Here is an 8360-nt window from a genome sequence, read left to right as displayed (position 1 = left end):
TTTAGGAATTGAGGGGGAAAACGGAAAGGTCTGCCACTTTCTCGATTTTTCCCTCTCATGTCATCTACCTGTCAAGTTTCTGCCAGATTAGAGGGGAATCCCCACTCCCCTGTGTAGTGACACTTTCCTTTCCAAAGGATCCTACTGCTCTGGAGAGGTCTGAGAGAGTGAGAAAGAGCCAAAGCGCCAACAGCCACGAGCTCTTTGCTCCACCTCCCTGATTTGGTCCCTTCGCCTTGATAGAGCCTTGGTCCAGTAAGATGATCTGACCACAGCTGGTCTCCTACACTTAGAACAAGTTGGAAGCAAGAGAACTTGGGGAAGGAATTCAGTTTCACTAAAAATAGCTGCAATATAGACCCAGTGACTTACCACTCCTCAGAACAGTCTGATATGAACTGCATAGGGTCCACGGGCCCCTGCAATCACTCTGGACTATTTGCTTTTCCAGCCTGGAGCCCTTGAAACCAGGAGGGGATTAGGGTGTTGGGGGTGCTTTGGCTCAGATGCAGACTATTGCAAACTGCAGAAACGCACAGTGACGACATGACCAAGAAGCTTCCTACCCCTGGCCTGGGAGCAAGTGACCGTGGGCACTAATAACAACAGGGCCTTTTAAGATTTTGGTCCATGGTGGAATCTTGCTTGTTTCTCACCACCAGACCCATTGCATCTCCACTTCTAAGGTAGGTGAAACCAAACTCATTGGGGAAAATGCTATGGGAATTGGTATCCTCTTAGGTAACCCAGGCCCAGGTTTCCTTGGCCTAGGGTGGGGAGACAAATGTCTGGGCAGGACATAGCCTCTGAATAAAAATACAACTCCATGCTCCCAACACACTGATCAAGGCACAGTCATGTTTGGGAATTAATTCCTTTCCTTGTACCCTCTCACCCAAAAGCTAAGGAACTAGCTAGCAAGAAAGCACCTCAATGTTAAGTTTAACCCTTTATCAACTACTCTACCTGAAACTGCTCTATTGTAGGTGCTTTGTCCTTCCTGACTCATTACTGTGTGAATGTGAATTTGGGTCAGAGCACTGGTTATCTGTGTTTTCCTTGTCTGCTGTGCAGCCGTGGAGAGTAATACAAAGCTGCACAGGGCAGGTATTCCTATAGTTCAGACAGACCTTGTGAAAGAGAGATTCCAACCCAGATGCACAAAAGACTTGCTTGGATTCCATTTCCTTCCTGAAATATTGCTGTCAGAACTCATCTCTGATTTCTGGCCTGTTTATAGCAATGGGCATTAGGGAAGGAGCTGGAATTGAAGGGGAGCTAGAAAGTTCTGGGGGTGAGGTTAGACACCCTCTGAGAGGAAAAGAAGCAAGCTTAGCTGTTGGAAGGTTAAACACTAGCAATTTCTTGCTCAACGATGACTTTTGAGCATTTGCTAAGCAAATTACTATGCCAACATTCCAACTAGCCAAACCGACGTGTTTTCATGAAAACTAAGAGACACTTTAGTAACAGATATGCTTTATTTAAAGGAAAATGACAATCTTAAAATATCACATGGCTTTAGGAAACAAACCTTCAGCCTCAGAATCATCTGTGTCTGTGCATTTTTTAGAAAGATGAATTAGGCCGGGCACGGTGGCTCATGCCTGTAATCCCAGCACTTTGGGAGGCCGAGGTGGGTGGATCACGAGGTCAGGAGATCAAGACCATCCTGGCTAACACGGTGAAACCCTGTCTCTACTAAAAATACAAAAAAATTAGCCGGGCGTGGTGGCGGGCGCCTGTAGTCCCAGCTACTCGGGAGGCTGAGGCAGGAGAATGGCTTGAACCCTGGAGACGGAGCTTGCAGTGAGCCGAGATGGCGCCACTGCACTCCAGACTGGGCGACAGAGCGAGACTCCGCCTCAAAAAAAAAAAAAAAAAAGAAAGAAAGAAAGATGAATTAGACTGATCCTTGAACTTTGTATCCCTTGCCCACTTTTTTCCTTTTGCCTATCTTCAAGGTAGATAGTGTGCAAATAGCACAAACTTAAAATCTTAAAGCTAGAGGAAATCTTGGAAGTCATATAGTCTAATCCTTATTGGAGCTTGAGTTGAGATGAGTGACCATCTGGTTTCCACCTATATTGGTGTCTCAATTTCCCCTGCAACCTCAAGAGGGCTACATGGTAGATAAGTCCATTTTGAAGCTATGCTCTATCAGCATCACATCCTACTAGCACTATCTCTTTTCCAACATTACCTTATGGCCATTTATTTTGCATAAATCTAAAGGAAACTTAAATATTTTGAATTATTTTTCCCATGTTCTTTTTGTACAACCATATGTCATCACCAATACCAGAAATTCGAATGTGCTGTCACATGTTATGGAAAGTTGTCAGGGGTTTTACATTTAAATGGGGTGTTTATTTAATATAAACACTCCACATAAAGTGATTTCTTTTTCTTCTGCTGAACAAGGAGATTTGCAGGAGGTTGCCTCTTAATAGTCTACTTGCCTATTACTTTGAATAGTGACTCCACTAATATAATTTCTACATACAAACAACTTTTTAGGAATGCATTTGTCAGTAAAGGAGTGGTTCCCAAACTCCATTTCATGAACCAATGCCAGGCTGGCTACCCAGGAATCACCTGACAAGGTTGTTTAAAGATGTCATTTCTGATTCACATCCCCAGAAATTCTGATTCAGAAAGTCTGGGGTGGAGCTCCAGAAGCTAGACTTAGCAAGCAATCATTCTGAGGCACGGCTAGGTTTGAGAAGCACTGTGAAAGTCTAGGCCCTCATATTTTTGTTTTGTCTCATATATCTTAATCTTTTTCCCTTTGGGATAAAGTTCAAATTCTTTAACTCAGCATCCCCCAGGCCCTCCATGATCTAGCCCTAAGCTACCTTTCAAATCTTATTTCTCATTATTCCTCTTCCCCACTTCCAACACTCATGGTAGAATTGAACTAGCCACTGTGTTCCATTTTGCTTTTATGCCTGGAAACTTTACTCATGCTATTGCCTTTGACGATGTGTCCTTCCCCACTTCTCTGCACACCCAAATCTACCCCATTTTTCATGGTCTATACTATAGTGTGCATAAGATTGATGTGGAAGACTCCTTTAGAATGCCAAATCCTGGGTCTCACTTCTGGAGTTTCTGATCCAGTAGATCTGGAGCTCTTAAGAACCTCAGAGAATCTGATGCTGACCACACATTCAGAAACACTGCATTTAGCTCAAATGCCATCTCTTTACAAAACCATTTCTGGAAATGTTTGCCCTTTCCTACTACGACTCTTATAGTATTTTGTTTGTAGTTCTATGATTTAACACTTCACTCTTTACCTTATATTTGATTTATTCATGTATGTCATCATTTTCCTCACTCAATGCATATTTATTGAATATAAAAAGCATATCTTTCCTTCAAGAACTTAAACTCTTTGAGAGATTTTAAGAGTCCTTTAAGAAGGACACTGCTTATTTATCACTGTAAACTTAAGCATGAATCTGGTCTGTGTCAAGGGGGGGGGGTGGTAAAGTTTAAATCTCTTTGCTGTAGATGGGAGGGAGGATAGAACTTGTCCCAAGATGAAACTTTATTTTCCCAAGGAGGTATGTACATGAGGCAGGTCTTTTCCCTGTCTCTATGTCCCAGATCTTAGATTTATGCACAAGAGTGGGATCTCAGAAGCCTTCTGCGGTTGGGCAGTCTCAGAGCACAGTGATGACTGTATTCCAGGGAGTCTCTTGGCTTAGATAGGATGGGAAGCACCTGGCACTTCTAAATACAGTAGCACTGCCATAGGCGGATCCCTCCCGCCATAAGGAAGGGATCAGCACAGTACCAAGGGGTACCAAGGAGGGGCAAGAGATATTTGATGATAAGGATCTGGATGGACTTCCCTTGGGACAGGCTTCCCTTCTTTGTCCCACCTGAAGCAGCAATTGCAACTTCTTTGAAGTTGTTTTTGAAATGCTGAGGCTCCTTAATTATTTTTAATATACTTTACATATAATATGTATATAATAATCCATACTACCAGCTGAGTATTATATTTCCATATTGCCAGTGTCATATAATTATATAAAACATGTATACATGTATATATACACATATGCCCATGCCTGTCTTTTACTATAGATTATTTTACAGAAATTATGTCATGTTACTCACATCTTTTTGTATCTTACTCTTCTTGCCTTTTACTAGTTACGTGGCCTTAGATTCTCTGAGCTTCAGTTTCCTCACGAGAAAATGAGGATTATAATAGAACCTATCTCATAGAGTTGTTGTGAGCAGTCAACTAGTTAAAATACATAAAGCACTTAAAAGAATACCATGTATGAATGTTTGCTATTATCATCGTTAGTATTACTCCCATTCAATAAAACCTACAAATCAATGGCAGTCTCACTATTTCATTCTTTTCAATGGCTGCAAAGCATTCTGTGATATAGATGGAGAATAATTTATTCAACCATTCCACTTTTAGTGGACATTCACTTTATTTCCAATTTATATTTTACCACTAAAGAGCAACATAGCAATAAATACCTTTATATATATACCCTTACATGCTGTTGATTTTTTTCAGTCTGAAACAGGTTCCTAGGAATGAAATAGCTGGGTTGAAGGGTATATGCATATTGTTTTTAATTTCATCAAATGTTGACTTATTGCTTTTTAAAAAGCATATAACATATTTACAAGTCTACTGGTAATTTAGGAGAGTACAAATTTCCCCTTGCAATCCCACCAACAGTTTATCTTACTGCTCTTTTTAAATTTTGTCAGTCTTATGGATAAAAACAAGTCATCTCATTGTTACATTAACTTAACTTTCTCTGTTTACCTATGAGTCTGACTTTTGTAAAAATCATTGGCCGTTTGAATTTGCTTCTCTATAAAGTGGTTCTTCCTACCGTTTGCCTGTTTTTTGAATGGGTTGTTTTTCTTTGTCAATTGTGAAGAGGTTCTTCTATATTATAGCTATAAGCCCCTCATCTGCTCTCTGGGAGCAACTATGTTTCCAATTCCTTGTTTACCTATTCATTTAATTATTATGTCTTCTGCCAAAATTTTGAAGAATTGTATATAGTCAAATATCTTAAGGTCTCTCCGTTTCTAGATTGTGCATGTTGTTCCCTAGATTTTCTTGCAGGACTTTTACTATTTTTACATTAAAATATGTATTTATCTGGAAACTATATTGCTTTTAGGTGTAAAATAGAGGTTCGTCTTGATTTTAAGCTAATAGCCAGTTGCAGCCACACTGTTCACTAACAATCCATCTCTTCCCCACTGAAATGAAACCTCACCTTTGTCATGTATTAAATGCTTAAATATGCTTTTCAATTTTGCATTATCTATTTTGTTCCTTTGATCTGATCATCTATTACTCCCAAGCCACTACCGTGTTTTGATTTAATTACAATGACTTTAGAGTATATTCTCATATCTGGTTAAGATATTTCTCTCTCATTATTATTATTTTTCATGACTTTTCTGGGGTATTTATTCTTTTATATAAGTATTAAGATGACATGATATAAATGCCCTCTTTTTTTTCCCCTAAAAAAACCACACTGGGAATTTTCAATTGGAATTTAAAAAATAATATTGACTGGGAGAAGTGAGGTCTTATGATACAAAATTTTGTTATTCATTCATTCATTCCTTATTTTCAGATTATGTTTTACATCCTTCAGTAAGGTAGAACAATTTTCTTCACGCTGGTCTGATGCCTTTCTTGTTAAATTCAGTGCAGTGTATTACATAGGTTATTTTCATTATTGTGAATATAATGTTTCTCATTTCTATTTCTTGGTGTTTGTTGTCTGAATAGAGATACACTATTTGTTTTACAGTAACCTTGTATTCCTTTATGGTACCACATTCTTTGAATAAATCTCATCGATTTTACTAGAGTGTTTGGTTTTCTAAGCTATACAAATATACCATTAGCAGATAAAGAAATAGATATCATTTCTGATGTTTATATTCATTTACTTTTTGGTCTTTTTATTAACTAGACCATCCAAGGCAATGTTGAGTAATAAACAAAGATAAGAGGCATTCTTGTCTTGTTCTGAATTTTATTTGAACAGGTCAGTGCTTTGCCATTTGGGATTATATTTCACATCCATTTTTGTTAAACAATCTGTACTATTTTAAAAGGTTTTATTCTAATCTTATTTAACTTAGAAATTTATTAGGAAGGTAGCTGAATTTTATCAATTGACTTTTAAGCCTTTCTTGATATCATCACTCATGTGGTTTTCCTCTTTAAGGTATTGATGTAATTAATTATGTTGATAGATTTACCGATACTGAAACTCCTTTGCATTTCCAAATTCAATTATGTATGTCAGTTAGTAATTTCTATGAAACAAACCAGTCAAAATCCCAGTGGCTTTAAAAACAACAATCATCTGTTACTGCTTATGTGTCTTCAGGTTAGCTGGGGTCTGGCTGATCCAGTTTGGGTTGAGCTGACTGGCTCTGATTGTCACTGTAGGTCTGTTGGGGCTGCTTTACTTCAGGTTGTAGTGGCAAGTGCAGCTCTGCCCTAAGTAACTCTTACCCTCCTGACAAGGCAAGCAGGCTAGCCAGGCAAGTAGACTAGCCAGGCTAGTCTCGAGGTGACTGCAAGAGACACAGGAGGGAAGGAGAAAATGCACAAAGTTTCCTAACACCTAGGCTGGGAAGTGGCATATTTCCATCTCATTTTATTTGCCATAGCAAGTCAGTTGGCTGATTTCAAAGTTAAGGGGCAGGGAAATGTACACCATGTAAAAATACCTGGACACAGGGAGGAGTGAAGAACTGAAACCAATACTGTAATCCACCACACTCTAGTTGGTTATAATTATACTTTATTGAAAGATTGCTGGATTGGATTTGCGAATGTTTTATTCAGAATGTCAGCATTGACACACAAGAATTAGTGCCTTCTAGGTTTGGATATTAAATGTAGGTTGGTTTTATAAAAAAGAATTAAGGGGTTTTCTTGATTTTTTATGGTCCATAAGAGTTTAAATGACAGTAAAATTACTTGTTTTAAAAGAAAAAAGTTGACTTGAAACAAATGATTCTCTCTGCTATGATGACTGTTTCAGTGGTAGATGTTTACTCATGATTTCTTTTATTTGATAACTGACCTATTCAATTTTTATATTTCTTGTGGGGTTAATTTGGCTTTCTAAAAAAATCTTCCTTTTTCTCTAGGTTTTCAAATGTGTTGTTACAGAGTTTAATGTAGTTTCTTTTATAATTATTTAAAATTTTCTCCTCTGTGGTTATGTCTGTTTTTTCATTTCAAGTCTTGTAAATATTTATTCCTTTTTTTCTTAATTACACTTGCAAGATGATTATCCGTTTTATTTCTCAAAGAACAATTTTTGGCTATTTCATTGATTACAGCTTTTATGTTAGCAAAGTCTTTCCTAGTTCTTTTTAGTTTAATTTGTCGTTCTTTTCCAAATATTTTAAGATGAATTTTAAGCTCATTTACCTTCTCATCTTTGTTTATTAATACTGAAAACATTTAAGAATAGAATTTTTTCTCAGTCATAAGTGGGAGTTGAACAATGAGAACACATGGACACAGAGAGGGGAACATCACACACTGGGGCCTGTCGGTGGTGTGGGGAAAGGGGAGGGAGAGCGTTAGGACCAATACCTAATGCATGCGGGGCTTAAAACCTGGATGACCCATTTGTCCATTTTGGCTTTTGCTGCCGTTGCTTTTGGTGTTTTAGACATGAAGTCCTTGCCCATGCCTATGTCCTGAATGGTACTACCTAGATTTTCTTCTAGGGTTTTTATGGTATTAGGTCTAACATTTAAGTCTCTAATCCATCTTGAATTAATCTTCGTATAAGGAGTAAGGAAAGGATCCAGTTTCAGCTTTCTACTTATGGCTAGCCAATTTTCCCAGCACCATTTATTAAATAGGGAATCCTTTCCCCATTTCTTGTTTCTCTCAGGTTTGCTAATTAAACTAAAGAGCTTCTGCACAGCAAAAGAAACTACCATCAGAGTGAACAGGCAACCTACAGAATGGGAGAACATTTTTGCAATCTACTCATCTGACAAAGGGCTAATATCCAGAATCTACAAAGAACTCAAACAAATATACAAGAAAAAAACAAACAACCCCATCAAAAAGTGGGCAAAGGATATGAACAGACATTTCTCAAAAGAAGACATTCATACAGCCAACAGACACATGAAAAAATGCTCATCATCACTCGCCATCAGAGAAATGCAAATCAAAACCACAATGAGATACCATCTCACACCAGTTAGAATGGCAATCATTAAAAAATCAGGAAACAACAGTTGTTGGAGAGGATGTGGAGAAATAGGAACACTTTTACACTGTTGGTGGGATTGTA

The 8360-nt window shown here is 38.1% G+C and overlaps 1 protein-coding gene across 1 annotated transcript in view; it reads left to right on the top strand.

Moving 5' to 3' along the window:
• Positions 1 to 380: 380 nt before the first annotated feature.
• The window catches only part of FGF13 (fibroblast growth factor 13), a 588095-nt gene continuing 580115 nt past the window's right edge, over positions 381 to 8360 (top strand). The window contains exon 1 of the mRNA XM_030934641.1: positions 381 to 686. The gene's annotated coding sequence lies outside the window, so the exon portion shown is untranslated. The remainder of the gene's footprint in view (positions 687 to 8360) is intronic.

This window comes from Rhinopithecus roxellana, chromosome 7 (assembly GCF_007565055.1).
Source record: "Rhinopithecus roxellana isolate Shanxi Qingling chromosome 7, ASM756505v1, whole genome shotgun sequence".
Classification (NCBI taxonomy): Eukaryota; Metazoa; Chordata; class Mammalia; order Primates; family Cercopithecidae; genus Rhinopithecus; species Rhinopithecus roxellana.
The sequence above is the reverse complement of the archived record's forward strand: the minus strand, read 5'-3'. Positions and strand labels throughout refer to the sequence as shown.